The sequence below is a fragment of the Bemisia tabaci genome, chromosome 5 (assembly GCF_918797505.1).
Source record: "Bemisia tabaci chromosome 5, PGI_BMITA_v3".
NCBI classification, from domain to species: domain Eukaryota; kingdom Metazoa; phylum Arthropoda; class Insecta; order Hemiptera; family Aleyrodidae; genus Bemisia; species Bemisia tabaci.
Window position 1 is genome coordinate 15,448,375 of NC_092797.1, and position 14,212 is coordinate 15,462,586.

The following is a 14,212-nucleotide window of genomic DNA, read 5'->3' on the forward strand; positions in this document are numbered from 1 at the left end:
TTCATTTTTATTTTTTGATGTGTTACTTATTGTTTTAATATTTTGTATACTTGTATTCAATTAAATTTCTTTCATGAAATTCTTTTTCTGAAAGGTTACTTCTTTACATTATATAAAGAGGAATTACCGCTAATGGGATTAATTTTAATGAAATTAAATAATTACTTATAAACAAATCACATTAAATCAGTTTTTGAAATGCATCATGCTTAAGGTCATAAACTAAATGGATACTTAGGAGGTTAACACCAGTCCACGAGTTTAAGGTAATAAATTTTATTTTTACATAAGGATCAATATTGTGGATCTACTCAGCTATTAATGTTGGCCTTTGGAACATATTTTGCTTTCAAATTTTTATTTGTTTGTTTTAAGTACCTAATTTATTTTTAACTTATTGTCCATTTCGCTTTGGATATTTTGACATATTACTACGCACTTTGTCATTATTCGCCTAATTTTCTGTAATTCTTCAAGTATACTAATTTTGTGTTGAAGAAAGGGCCAAGGTCTGAAATGCATCCACAACGCTGATCCTTATGTACCTAGGTATACAATATACCTTCTTAGAAATGTGCGTGCACTGGTATAACCTTCTATCCATTTTACATAATATTAATTTAATGAATGACATTATTTATGACCATCCATGATGGACAGGATCTTAGTACCCGAGGGTAAAATTTTTAATATTCTTCTATCTACGATTCTTGTCGAGTTAGGTTGAAAAGTCAGATTTTGAGATTCATCAAAACACCTTCCTTTTCCTTTTTCCTCGTGGAAAGTCAGAGAAAACCAGGACAAGTCAGGGAATTTATGTCGGTCAAGTCTGTAGACATTCTGTACTTTATAATGACTCAATAAAATTTTTGTTGGTACAGGGCAACAAAAATTTTGAATGGTTCGTAATTTGAGTGTTTAGAAATGAAATTAAAAATTTTACAGATTTTGCATGATTTCTGAATTATTTGAACTTGTTGAGAAGGCAGGCTGAAAATTACATTTTCGAGTTTAAGTGTCTCGCCAATGATTAAAAAGTCGAGCAAATTTTTTAATAACTTCCAATGCCGTGACCTCTTTATCATCAGACATGTTTCAGTAGGTAGGTACTTAGATTGCCATCATCAACGAGTAGAATGTGAGGTCCAACTTGAATGAATCAGGTTTTTTTTTTTTTTTTTTTTTTTTTTTAAAAAAAAAAAAAAGAAAAAAAAATTAGCAAGACTTTATAACTAAATTTTTTTCAATAGATCAATCCTCTTTAAATGCTAGTTCCATACAAAATTGATCTTGCAAAATATTTTGTAAAAAATTTAACACTTCGTTTTAAAAAATCTTAAATATCTTGTATTGAACATTTCTTTTTGCTCGGGGCATCAAGTCAAATGCCTCGCTAAAATTTAAAACCTGTTTTTCCGAAAGATTGAAAATGTCTCTTGCGTTATTACGTTTCCATTTGCTCGAGGCTTCAAACAACACCAAAGGCACCATTTGAACATTGTATAGTCAAGTTCAAAAGTTCGAATCAAAAAGGGTCAAATAGAATCGGGTAAAGAGTCAAATAAATTTGCAGCGCTCTCTGTGTGAGTTCCGTAGCAGTTGGTAAGGTACGAAAAAGACACGATAGGTAGCAGCACTAGTGTTTCCTTGCGGCTGCCACCGACTTTTTTCCCCTCACATTCACAACAGCTAGCTACTTGTGTTTTATGCGCAGATTATTTCGACATTCCGTGCTACTTACGTCGATTACTTACATTCCGAAACCAAAAACCGAGCGGGGTTCGGATAGACAATACAATTTCTCGGGAATTGGTTTTGCTCTCAGAATTATTATCGTCAGTGCTAATTTTTGTGCGACTTCGAACGAAATGCTCCTCGCAAGTTGTCAGTTAACACCGTTGTTGAGTGCTTGTTATCTCGTCCATTTTTAGCTCTGAAGCTCTGTTCGATTTGAAATATTTTCATTTGTGCTCTCTCTGGAATTACTATTCTCATCACTGATTCCGACGTACAAAGCTACAGGTAAATAGTGCTTAATTACTCTGCATGGAACTGAGATGTCTTAATTTTCCACGAGAAGACCCAGCTGCTCATGAGTGGGGTTATCATATTGTGTCGAAGTCAGTCCCAGCTCTAACTTGAAATCAAACACATTCTTCTGAAAGTAATGAAGCTTATGTTGCATAAATGTTGAAAATCGGCAGGCCATTGACATTAACACATCGGTCGATTGAATATTGTTGTATCTGTCAGATTGTCCCGCCAGGTTTGAAGATGAACGAATGCGTGATTGTTGGGTATGTAACCCTATTTCTGCAGGGGACAACCTCAACTAGCATGCTTTGTACACTACGTATTACTTGATTTAACTGAGTGTTTTGTATTCATCAGTTGGACTTTAAATTTTGAAATGTATTTATCAAACACCTAGTAGTTCTCACTCTGGAATGTTGCGACTACAAATCCAGGTCACGACTCATGATCGATCTTTTGCCTACCTGGTCCGTGCATGAGAATTTGCAAATAAGTCTAAGAACACTGTCCCAGCATATCTTCTTCTTGGGATGCCTCCAATCTGAAGAAGGATGTTGTTACACCAAATCCATTTGATATAGGTTATACCGTTTTAACTGGTGAATGACGTGGAAGGAGCAGAAGCTTCGGAAAATTTTGAAGCTTGTATACCAAATCTGGTGTTTATTCTAAAATCAGAATAAAATTTTCTGTAGTTTCTCCATTATCACTAACTAAGAACCGAGAGGTAGCTTTATTTACTAATAACCGACCTGACTTGTAGGCATAACTGTACCAAATCCAGTCGAAAGAACTCAGTTAACAGGGTTTTTACTCAAGTTTTAATGGCTATTGAAGTTTTTTTTTCTTCTTCTTTTTTTTGCTGAACTCTGAGTTACGTTTCTTTTGCTGTGTGTCAGTACCAAACAGACTCTTAATCTGTAGTTGCTTGAAAGAAATTTAAACAACTCTTTTGGGAGGATGCTTATATGGTTTTCCTATTGAAAGTATGTTCTGTACTGATCGTTACATCATTGAATGATCGGATACATGGGTGATCAAGTCAAGCTCCTAATTATTTCATGCAATCCCGGAAGTGCGGAATGAATGGGCAATCAATCCCCACCAATCCACATTTAAGTACACGAGCAACTCTTTTTAAGTAGAAGTAGTACACCCCAAATTCCTTACTTACTCTGCCAATTATCTTTCAGTTTGATTTAGAGAGTCATTGCTCTACAGTGCTTAATGTACTGAATCACTCAGGAAATCAGAACCGCTCTGCTCATTTGAGCAGTAACTTAGGGTGCAACATCGAAAAGCCACCCACTTAAATTATCTGAGCTGACTGGGTTCCGTTTAATCTGCTCAATTGTTATAGGTGGCAACAATTTCACAACTAGTGGCTTGTGCAGGGGTGCAAATTTTGCTCGATCATCCCCGGTTAAAGTGAATCAGCCTGACGTGAGGCTATGTTTCATAAACTACCCTGAGTCAGACTGATGTCAGCCTGAATCAGTCAGACTCAGGGTAGTTTATGAAACATAGCCTCACGTCAGGCTGACTCACTTTTACTAGGAATGCAATCCGCGCCTCGCGTGATTCCGATTCCGTCTGAAAAAAAAGTCTGAAAAAATTCCGACGATTAGCGATATTTTCAATTTCCCGGGAGACGTTTCGAGGATTCCTGACAAGTATGTACTACGCGGCGTTCTTTTTTCATGGAAACTTAATGCCGGAAAAAAGTTCCAAGCACTAGCTTACAGCTTGCGAGGAAACATTTTTTCACCTAAAAACATTTTTTTTTTCTAAGTCCTCAGTATCAGGAAATCTATGGGAACGTAAGGGAATTCTTGTCTGAAACGAGAAACGGAGCCGAGAATGAATTTTCGATGATATTCCAACGATTGATGCATCATCTCAACTTCTATACTTCTGAATTCATTCTGAAAAAATGTCCTCATTCCCTGAAAAAAAATTATCTAAGGGTCGAGGAAATGCATCTGTGAATCGCGTGAAATGTGATGAAATTCTCAAAGGGGGGCGGGGGATCACCACTTTGAAAAATTCGAGAAAGTAAAGACATTTTTCGAAAGTGACGAGGAAAAAATCCCGAATCGCGTGTAACGTTCGGTCGAATGACACTTTTTGCGCCCCTGCGGCCGAATGCCCTATTTATGGCCAAGTACCTCCCAGTCGAATGTAGGGTGTAGACATGTTTCGCCTCACCCTTTTTTTTCCCCCTCTCTTAAGAAGTGCCACTTTTGGAAACTGCCTTTTTTACCAAAAATTTGCCTCAAGTTTCCCGTGGTCCTAATATCGCGGTTCTACGCCTTACATGAAAAAAGCTGACTGATCTTATTGGTTTTTGGCGTCTTTTCCTCCCCTAAAATTCCCTTTTCCCTCCCTAAAATTCCCTTTTCCCTCTATTCTTTTCGTTGTTTACCCTTGACGCAGTGGCGAGATTGATGAATTCTGCCGTGCTAAGGAACAACGCCGTATGAGCCTTTAGACGTTGCCAAGTTTCCTCGAATAAAAACCGAATTTACCGGGAAAATTGCGAATATTATTTTCCAAAATTTTCAGATAATTTTGCACTCAATGTAATCCAAAATATCTGAAAATTTCAAGGAAAAATATACATACATGTTGTCAAAAATACGTACTTAATCAAGGTAGATTTGGCAACTCTCGGATGTTCATACGACGTTTTTCCTTTGAAGAAGAATTGGGCAACGACATACTTATTGCCAACTTGAAAACCCTGCACACCCACCACCTCAGCCGTGAAAGTTAGAGTGAGGTATCACATGTTTATAGAATGCCAACCACCCACCTTCCGTTCTTCTCCGAAAGTCATTGACACGTTGCGCACGTATGCACTTCGAATGCTCACCTCGACTTCCTCGAGAATAACCTGGATTTTCGGTAGACTTGGCAAACGACGCTGCTCGGTGGCGAATCTTAAAAATCCTTTCATTCATCGCACCGGGAAACAGCTTGTTTACATTTTCATGCAGCTCACCGGCTTGCTTCGAGACCGCGTGTTTTCTATCCGACGCCTTGCTCTGGACCATGTCTCTCTTTGTTCGAATCTGCTAGTGTAGCACCGCAATGCATAAGTAAACGGTTTTTCAACGATTTTGCTCTGCATCAGGGGTGTTCTGCTGTGATGTGGATAAACGCCGCATGAACTTTTGAACGATGCCAAGCTTTGCCCATGTATTCAGTTTTAAGAGTACAGGGTTGCCCAAGTCTGGGAAAACCGGGAAATGTCAGGGAAAAATCGTTTAGTCACGTTTATTCGCTCTCTCAAATGGGTTTGACGTTCCGAACAACAAATTTTGCCTGAAAATTATTTCAAACTCTGTTATTTTAACAATCTGGCATTTGTTCAATTCTCAGGGAAATGTTAGGGAATTGAATTGTCTGAAGTCCTTGGCAACCTTGGAATGGCCATGAATATTTTTCCTTGAAACTGTTAGGGACGTTGGAATGAATCGTAACAATACCCTTTTGGAAAAGCCAAAGAGAAATATGCATAAGTTAGCGAGATAATTCAGATTTTATCGAGCTACATTTGGCAACCTACGAATGTCAGGAATGAACGAATGTTCATACGGCGGCGGCGCGGTGTTTTTCCCCATAGTGTACTAGCTGGCAGCTAGCTGGCAGACACACAGACAGATCGACAGAGCGCTCTGAAGATGGATCCAGGGTCCATGCGTCGAATTTCACCGTCATTTCGATTTTTCGTATGTATATCCACCTCTCGTGGATATAATTTTTTGAAGTTCAAGTAGGGTGTAATCGTACAGGGTTAAATGTAACCGTTTTGACACGGGTGGCTTGAACGTGCCGGTTTACTTGGAGCGATAACTATTCGCGCACAGGCGTCGCGGAATTGCAGATTCACTCATTTTGAAGGCGATTCTTACGCGTGTACCCTGATATGAGTTCTCATCATCGTAAAGGACTAAACAGCTTTCTCGGTGTGTCCTCTGTCCTGAATCGTGTTCAATGTTCATGAATGTTCACCAAGAGGCACACTCCTTAACTTATCCGAGTTCCGACTTCTTGCCGATAGCGTAGTTTGCAATTTCTTAAAAAAAATTGGTACTAACGTGCGTATAAAAAAATACAACTGCACTGGAAAAAAAAAACATTGGATCTAAAGTCCAGCCTCTTGAAAACATCGTCAAGAAAAAGGACTCTTGATTCAATCAGATTTAAGCTTAAGTCAAGGGGAGATCCGCTCGAATTAAGAGGCTGGGTTCTTGATTTAAGCTTAAATCTGATTGAATCAAGAGTATTTTTTCTTGTCGATATTTTTATGAGTCTGGACTCTAGATCTAATGTGTTTTTCTTTCCAGTGTGAACTATAGCTTATGGAGAAAGCTGCAATTTCGCATCGTCCATTTAAAGCGCAAGGTATCACAGCTTTCCTATTTTTAGTCCAAAGACAGCCGAAATCACTTGTCATCCCTTAATGAGCCATTAAAATCTGTCCTTTGATAAGTGACGTCCTCTTGTAGCTCAACATCTCTGACCTTAGCCAACTACGCTGAGGTAGTTACAGAGTACAATGTACGGGGCAGTATGTAATTAATGCAGTAATAGTTGGCTTTTGATGAGCACCTGCAGATATTACGTAACTCGACGCAAATGAGTCGCACTTCACCTCCGAGTTGAAGTTTTCAGTCGTGCTGAGTGTAAGTGTTCAAGGCCAAAATTATCGCTTCTCATCGCCATCCGGCGTGTAAAGTACATCAGAAAACAGACACGATGAGTTCGATTTCAGAATTGTATCGCGTGGTGTTAAAAATGGTAGTTGAAATCGGTAGACAAATGCAAGGTAGCAAATGCTCACGGTTCACAAATTTTAAAAGCTGGTTTTAGAGAGATCGTAGGTGTTTCTTAACTGCTGAGTTTGACCCGTGTTTCCTTGGACACGTCGTCAGTTCTCGTTTTCTCGCCTGGAATTTTTGTCGTCCTCGATGGCAAAATGCTCACTAGGTATTTGCAGAATGGACCACTAGACAAGGTGGATTCTGATACACGTTTCTTAACCAAAATTTCACGCAGAACACTATTCGCGCAACGAAAATGATTGAAACCAAGTCCTAACGAAGATATTAACGTTTTTATTTCACATTGGTTACGAGGAACTTGAACCGCCCGCTCACAAGAAACTCAAAGCTCTACGTGAGTCAAATCGCGCACTACAACGGTTTTAGCAATCTTCTCAATCGAGCAATGTTAATTTCCCACCATGTGTTGTTAAAACTATAAGCAATTTGCTACAGCTGAGCCAAAGCGTCAAGATTGAGGTTGCCAGATTTTTATATCGCAGAAACTGTCATGATAACGTTTAGCGCACGATGTGAATCACGCAGAGCATTGAGTTTTCATGAGCGGGTGGTTTGAATTCACGCATCAAGAATCATTAAATATCTTTGAAAGGAGTTGATTTCGGTAATTTTCGTTGTGCGCATCGTGTTCTTCGTGAAATTTTGGTTAAGAGGCATGTATCAGAATGCTGAAATTCGTACCTTGTCTGGTGGTCCATTGTCGATTCTCAATGGTTATCAATTTCAGACAAATTAATGATTAGTTGAAGGCTGTCGTTTTTTCGCCTCTTTTTAATGGCCTAACTGCGTCTTCGCGCAATCCTTAAGTCTTTAAAGACAACTAAACGCCTAAAAAAAAAAAATGAAAATTAAACGCTCTGTTTTTCTGTTAGAGAATCCAATTATATAAGAGGGAATCTTTAACCATGTATATTTTCTCTACATGATTCTGGAGCTCTGCGAAAAAGTTAGTGTTTAACAACTAAATATTAGGGGAAATTTGCAATGGTGCAAATGTTGGCTTTGGACTGAATCAGATTAGATTGGATCAGGGTTGCTACAGTCAGGAAAAAACGGGAAATGTGAGGGGAAATGATGCAAGTGTCTAGGAAAAATTTTTGAATCACTTTTCTTGCTTTGTAGAATGGGTTTGGCGTTTCGAACAAATAAATTTGCTTCAAAACCATTCCAAATTATGTCTTTTTTACCACTAGTATATATCTTCAATTGTCAGGAAATGTTACAAAAATGCGTCAAGGAATTTTATTTATCAAATTCTACGGCAACCCTGTAGATTTAATCACTCAGGGACGCAGCCGAAAGCGCCTACAAACCTAACAGGGATACTTCACGCATTGCGCAAACACGGAAATTCTTAGTAGCTCATTGTGGACCGAGTAATGGACATACTTTTTTTTTCTTAGTTACATTTCGGCTAGAAACTTGCCCGATCGCCTTCGCGATTTCTCAAGAATGCTCGGCGGACTATCAGTTTCTTGCTGCCATCGAAGATATTTTGACCACCCAACTTATCAGCTTATCATCCAAACAAGTGCTTTTCACTTAATCTAAAAGCGTAGCTTGAGGAGTGGAAAGTTCTGTACATATTTATCAATAATGAGAATGTTGCATGATCCCGAACTTGAAATATGCACTAAACATAGATATGCCTCGTGGAAAATTTAGCGAAAAACACTCTAATTCACAAAAACTTCAGTCGCGGAGAAAATACCTCGGAAAAATTCTCTAAGTTTGACCGAGCAAACGTTTCATCGACTCGCTAGTTGCCCCCTGGGGGTTGGGCCGCGTAGCGGCCAGGGGGCATAGCCCCCTAGTAAATCTAATAATTGGCCATTTAAACGTTGTTAAAATTTGGAGGAATGTCTCCAGGGTTTTTAAAAATTTGAAAATTACCCCTAGCGTGTGAGCGTGCCCGAGAAGATTTTGTCTTCTCGAAAAACCGGGCCGGACCTCTCCTAGCGTGAATTCAAGCTTCTCGGACCTCGAAGTTGTTGTGTTTACAGTGATTCTAATTAAGCTCTGCATTGTTCCTCTCTCACTTTTCGACGAACACTGCTCCTCTCTTCTCACCATCCTATTCACCACATACACTGCCGTGTCAAGGAAGGACGCCGTATGAACATTCCAACGTCACCAAGTCTCCCTCTACAGAAAGTTCATTTGAGGAATGTTACAAATGTTTTATCGTGAAATTTTCAAGTATTTTAGATTACATTGGGAACAAAAATGTCTGTAAAATTGGAATAAAAATAATCGCAAATTTCCCAGAACATTCTTGTTTTATCAAAGGAGATTCGACGGCGTCTAATAGTTCATACGGCGTTCTTCCCTAGCATGTCAGCACAGGTCTTTGTTTAAAAAGAAAATTTCAAGTCGAAAGCTCATATTTACTCTTCGCGGGGCCTTGAGAATGTCGGACGGAGGTTTAAACATATTTTAAGCTCAAATCCAGGCTGTTCGGCGCTCTTAAAAGTTCGAAACAATAATAACAAACGTTCGGGCTGTACGACGGCAATATTGGAGCTTAGAGCTTCGGCTCAAGTAGTTCTGCACAAAGCTCTACTCTTCTGCGCCTGATTTCTCGCCAAGTAAATGTTCGTTTACTTTGTGACAACCGTGCTTCGTGCCATTCAGATTTATTGTTCCTTCGTCCAGCTAGAGACGCAGTTCCTAGGATCTTATGATTTTCATCATTAGTTGAAACTGAAGAGCGAGAGCTCATGCAATTTTCGTATGAGACCTGAAGCACTTGAGGATACATGCAAACTAGAGCTTATCTGAGAAGGGCTTTGTACACTATGTGTAAATGTCGTCCGGCGTGGAAATAATTACGACTGTAGTTTGCGCGGACGGTTTGGGATATGCAAAATTGCAACTTTGTTGACTCTGGCAAACACTGTTCTGCCCTACGTTTAGGAATTTATTAATCGGAATTTCCGCGTGTTTCATGGTTGCGTCGTTTTTGCTTTTCTTGTTTTATTTTTGGCGCGTATCGTTTAGTGCGGCGCTACCAAGTAAATCACTCCATTGACGATGGGTGCAATGAGACGGTCCAGCACGTGTCAGAGGCGGATCCAGCAATTTGGCAACACTGGATCAGAATGATTGAAGGCCTTTTGTCAGAAAAATCAGGGAAAGCTCAGAGAATTTCATCTTCTAAATTCTGTGGCAACCCTGTGAATAGTGGAGTTTTGGCTATTTTTTCTAGAATTTGAAGCGATAGGGAAACACTAGGGGAAAAAAATACATTGTATCTAGAGTCCAGACTCTTAAAAACATCGACAAGAAAAAGTACTCTTGATTCAATCAGAATCTAGCTTAAATCAAGAACCAAGCCTCTTGATTCAAGCGGATTTCGCTTTGATTCAAGCAAAAATCCGATTGAATCAAGAGCATTTTTTCTTGTCAATGTTTTCAAGAGCCTGGACTCTAGATCCAATGTGTTTTTTTTTTTTTCCAGTGAACGCTGCCGAACTGAGGGCGTGTCTAAATAGAGAGCACCTGTTTAGCGAGAGGCACGGGCTCCGGTCAAAAAGCATCACGCAATACTTTTGGGCTGGGCTAGTGGCTGCGTAACTCGTCGAGGTGTTGGCAAGTGGCGTCCGATTTCCGATAAGCAACGTCGAAGGGATTGTCGGCTCGGAACACGCACCAGACGAAAAATATTGGCGTTCTCCTGTTGGGCTGCTCAGCGAAAGTCGCGGATCTTTTTTGACCTCGACCAATGAGGGCTCTGACCCGCGGGTTGATTGAACTGCGGCCGGCGTTACTTAATCATTAGTGTGAAATGCGCATTCGCATTCATTGCACCTCTGCATGTGCTCAATAAAACGGCGGATCTACGAAGGGTTTGTTCTGCAGTTACGCAGTTCTGCAGATTTTGTGCAGACAGGGTTGCCACGGCGAGGGAAAACCTGGAAATTGCCATTGACCATTGCCATTGGGAAGCCATTGACAAAGCTGGAGCGCCTTCAACTTTTTGTGTGTGCAACACGGACATCCGAAGAACACGAATAGTTGCATCCAGACCAAGCCATTGACAAGGCCGGAGCGCCTTCAATTTTTTGTGTATGCAACACGGACATCCGGAGAACACGTATAGTTGCATCCAGACCAAGCCATTGACAAAACTAGAGCGCCTTCAACTTTTTGTGTATGCAACACGGACATCCGGAGAACACGAATAGTTGCATCCAGACCTACCATTGAAAAAACCGAAGCTCCCCAAATTTTTCAGCTTTTGCAAACAAAATGTCCCACTCATTGCATTCGCACGTCCAAGTTGAACGAAAATAGGAAGCTTTGAGTACCTATCTAATCATAACTTTAAAAAAGAAGAAATAGTCAACTGATTTTTGTTGAAATTTCCAGAGGTTTAGTTTATTCCATACTTTCAGAAAATGAATCTAAAAAAAGGGCGCCACTGACCACCTATTGATGAGCCCCATTTGAACCTCTAGTTTGAACGAGGAGGAAAGCTTCAAAGCAGCGTTGAAGGAATTCCAGACGAATAAACTTTACTCCATTTATGTAAAATTTACACTCACAATCCGTATTTTTACCCCTATATAGACTGCTGTGAATTTTTATCGAAAATTTAACTAATTTCTCTACTAAAGCTAACGAAACTTTGCGCGGTCATTTTCGTGCAATCTTTGAATCCAGCCACGTCTTTTTGTCTGCGAAACGGCGTTTTGCAGTCTCCTTCACCAAGAAAAACTAACACTCACCGAGAAGTGCCTTAACTGCAGCAGCATGCGTAAGCTCACGAAAGGTCATGGATGTTAAGCCTGGTGCAATTTCAAGCTCATCGACGACACGGACGACTTCCATTTAAGTACCATTAAAAAAGTTCTTTATCTCTCGGCGAGATTTTTAGTGCTTAATCACGAAATTGGGACTTATCAGGACGCATCTGGATAGGTATTGGGTCTGGCGAGGCGGCACGCGCGGAAAGGCAGGCGGCTTGGCGTGGCGCACGTCTCGTAGAATTGCACAACGAAGTAGGAACCTGTTAAGCTGAGGTCAATGTGCCAACGACCGACCACCACCGTCTGCGTCTCCAAGCCCCGACTCGGAGCATCAATTGCAAGTCAGATTACAAGGATACTTTCACCAGTGCAACCTCCTTCCGTCCTATCCGCCCGGAGCCCGCAGTCTCGAAAAACGACGAACCCCCGGACAAAGCGCCAATCAACGCCGGTTTCTACTCGTCAAGTTTCCCAGGGCTTCTTGAGTGCCTTTAGCATTATAGAGAGAGTATGGACACTGGGTCCTGTTGAGACTCGAAGGAACTTAAGAAATGGCGGCGACTTTCAGTGTGAGGGGTTATTCAGGGTGTCTACAAATCTGGAAAGTCCGGAAATAGTACTGAGTTTTTAAGGGCGATCCGGAAGTACTGAAAAAGTGCGGAAATTCCGAAAAAAGGTCCGGATTTTTTTAAAATTTGTTGTCATTTTTGTTGCAAATTGAAATGTTTAAAATTTTTCTAATTTCGTCAAATGGAGGTACTGAATAAGTACGGAATTTCTCTGTCGGAGGAGGTACTGAATTTCTTGAGAATGCCCTGAAAAATCTGGGAATGGATCGTATCCGATACATCAAACAGGTGAGATTGTATCGATATCGATGTCGGTTCAACGAGTAAACATGGCTTCAAAAGTCAATCGAGTAATCTGTGAGAACGGATTTTTGTGATTGATTTTTGATTTTTATGAGTACAACATGGCAATGAAAAGAGACACTGTCAGGAATTTCCTATTTTTCAGCTTTTCTAACTTAGTTCCTCAACTTTTCGTCTTAGGTTATGTTCTATTGTTTAGAACTAAATGATACATCGAACCACTATCGAATAAGTTGCGAAATTTCCACCCCCAAACTGTATTTTCACGAGGAAACTGCGGTATGCATTTCCAACTGAGAGTGTCACTGATTTTCCTTTCGATTGAACGTAAAAATTATCATTTCGCACCAAAAATAGCATGGTCGAAGTGCGGAACTATGTATCTACGCTTGCGACGTTGCAGACTTCTTGTCATACTTTACTTTCTCCTTAGAGCACTAGTCAACGAAATTTCTTGAGCGCTGCCTCAATTTTTCTTTTCTGTAAGCAAATTTGTATTAATTCCAAGCTGTGATGTCAGCTTGTTTCTTTTCGAAAAAATAAAGTAGGAGCGGAAACTTTGAAACTTCGCAGTGGAGGCACGTGGCTTCGCACTTTGGCCAAAAAAAAAGATCACGAATCGTCTGATTCAATTTTGCAACCTTGACATAAAGTTACGTCCCCTCGTTTGGGAAACGACGCTTTGACGGTTATACTATTACGATATCACGTGCACACTTCAGATCCGTCGCACGGTGGATCGGATCAAACAGAGGGGTCGCACACGAAATTTTTTACTGAAACTGCAGATTTTGCTGTTAATTTCGTCATATGACACATATCGAAGGGTGTCTTTCAAAGAAAATTTCACGAGGAAACTAAAAGAATCACATTTAAAACCTCAAAGTTTTGTAGAAACGGAGTTTTAAGCTTTTAGAGTTTCCAAATTTTGTGCGTCCCCTCCCATCGACTCGATCCACTGTGCGTCGCAAGGAGCACGGAAAGTCTGCACGGAAGAGAGCAGTTTAAGTGCATTTTCTCGTGAGCCACGTTTAGTACCCACGTTAACGTATCTCGAGGCTCATCCCGGAATTCACTTACTGCTTTTTTCCGTAAGTACGTGCTTGCGTGGAGCGCCAACCTCGCGGTGGGGGGGGGGGGGCGCCGAAACTCCCCGCCCCACTTTCTCTCTTCACTCGAAAAGTTGAGCAAGGCAAGAATAAAACATCCTACCTCCCTCATCGAGTAGTTACACGTTTTCATTGTTCTTTCCATATTTTTATTGACATTTATTTGACGCTTAGAAAGTAGGGCAGAACACGCCCTCTCGCACTGCCTATTGCGTGAGATTATCCTTTTCCGAATTTTTGTCGAAATAGTTTCAGCTGAAAACATCGATGATTGCAGGATGACGCTTTTTTAGAATAATTTGAACCGCATTAAGGAGAAAGAAACCAAGCCACAGCCATTGAGAAATTCAATTTTGCGGTTTATTTTTTACCAGAGAACGTTTGTTCTCTGCAAGGAACTTGCTCCGTTCTACGCTGAAAATTCACTGAAATTTCCAAGAATATCCGCACAACCGCTTTCATGTAAAAAATTAAATTGCCCAGTTAAATTTGGCAACAGCTGATGTGACTTGGTTCCGTTCTGCTCAACGCGGTCCATTTGTTCCCCAGATTTTGATTCTGAATGGTAATGTAGTAGAGTTCTGGGAACTTGGATC

The 14,212-nt window shown here is 40.4% G+C and overlaps 1 protein-coding gene across 1 annotated transcript in view; it reads left to right on the plus strand.

Annotated features, from left to right (window-relative positions):
• The first annotated feature begins 1,664 nt into the window (after positions 1-1,664).
• The window catches only part of LOC109042159 (phosphatidylcholine:ceramide cholinephosphotransferase 2), a 118,289-nt gene continuing 105,741 nt past the window's right edge, over positions 1,665-14,212 (plus strand). The window contains exon 1 of the mRNA XM_019058752.2: positions 1,665-2,022. The gene's annotated coding sequence lies outside the window, so the exon portion shown is untranslated. The remainder of the gene's footprint in view (positions 2,023-14,212) is intronic.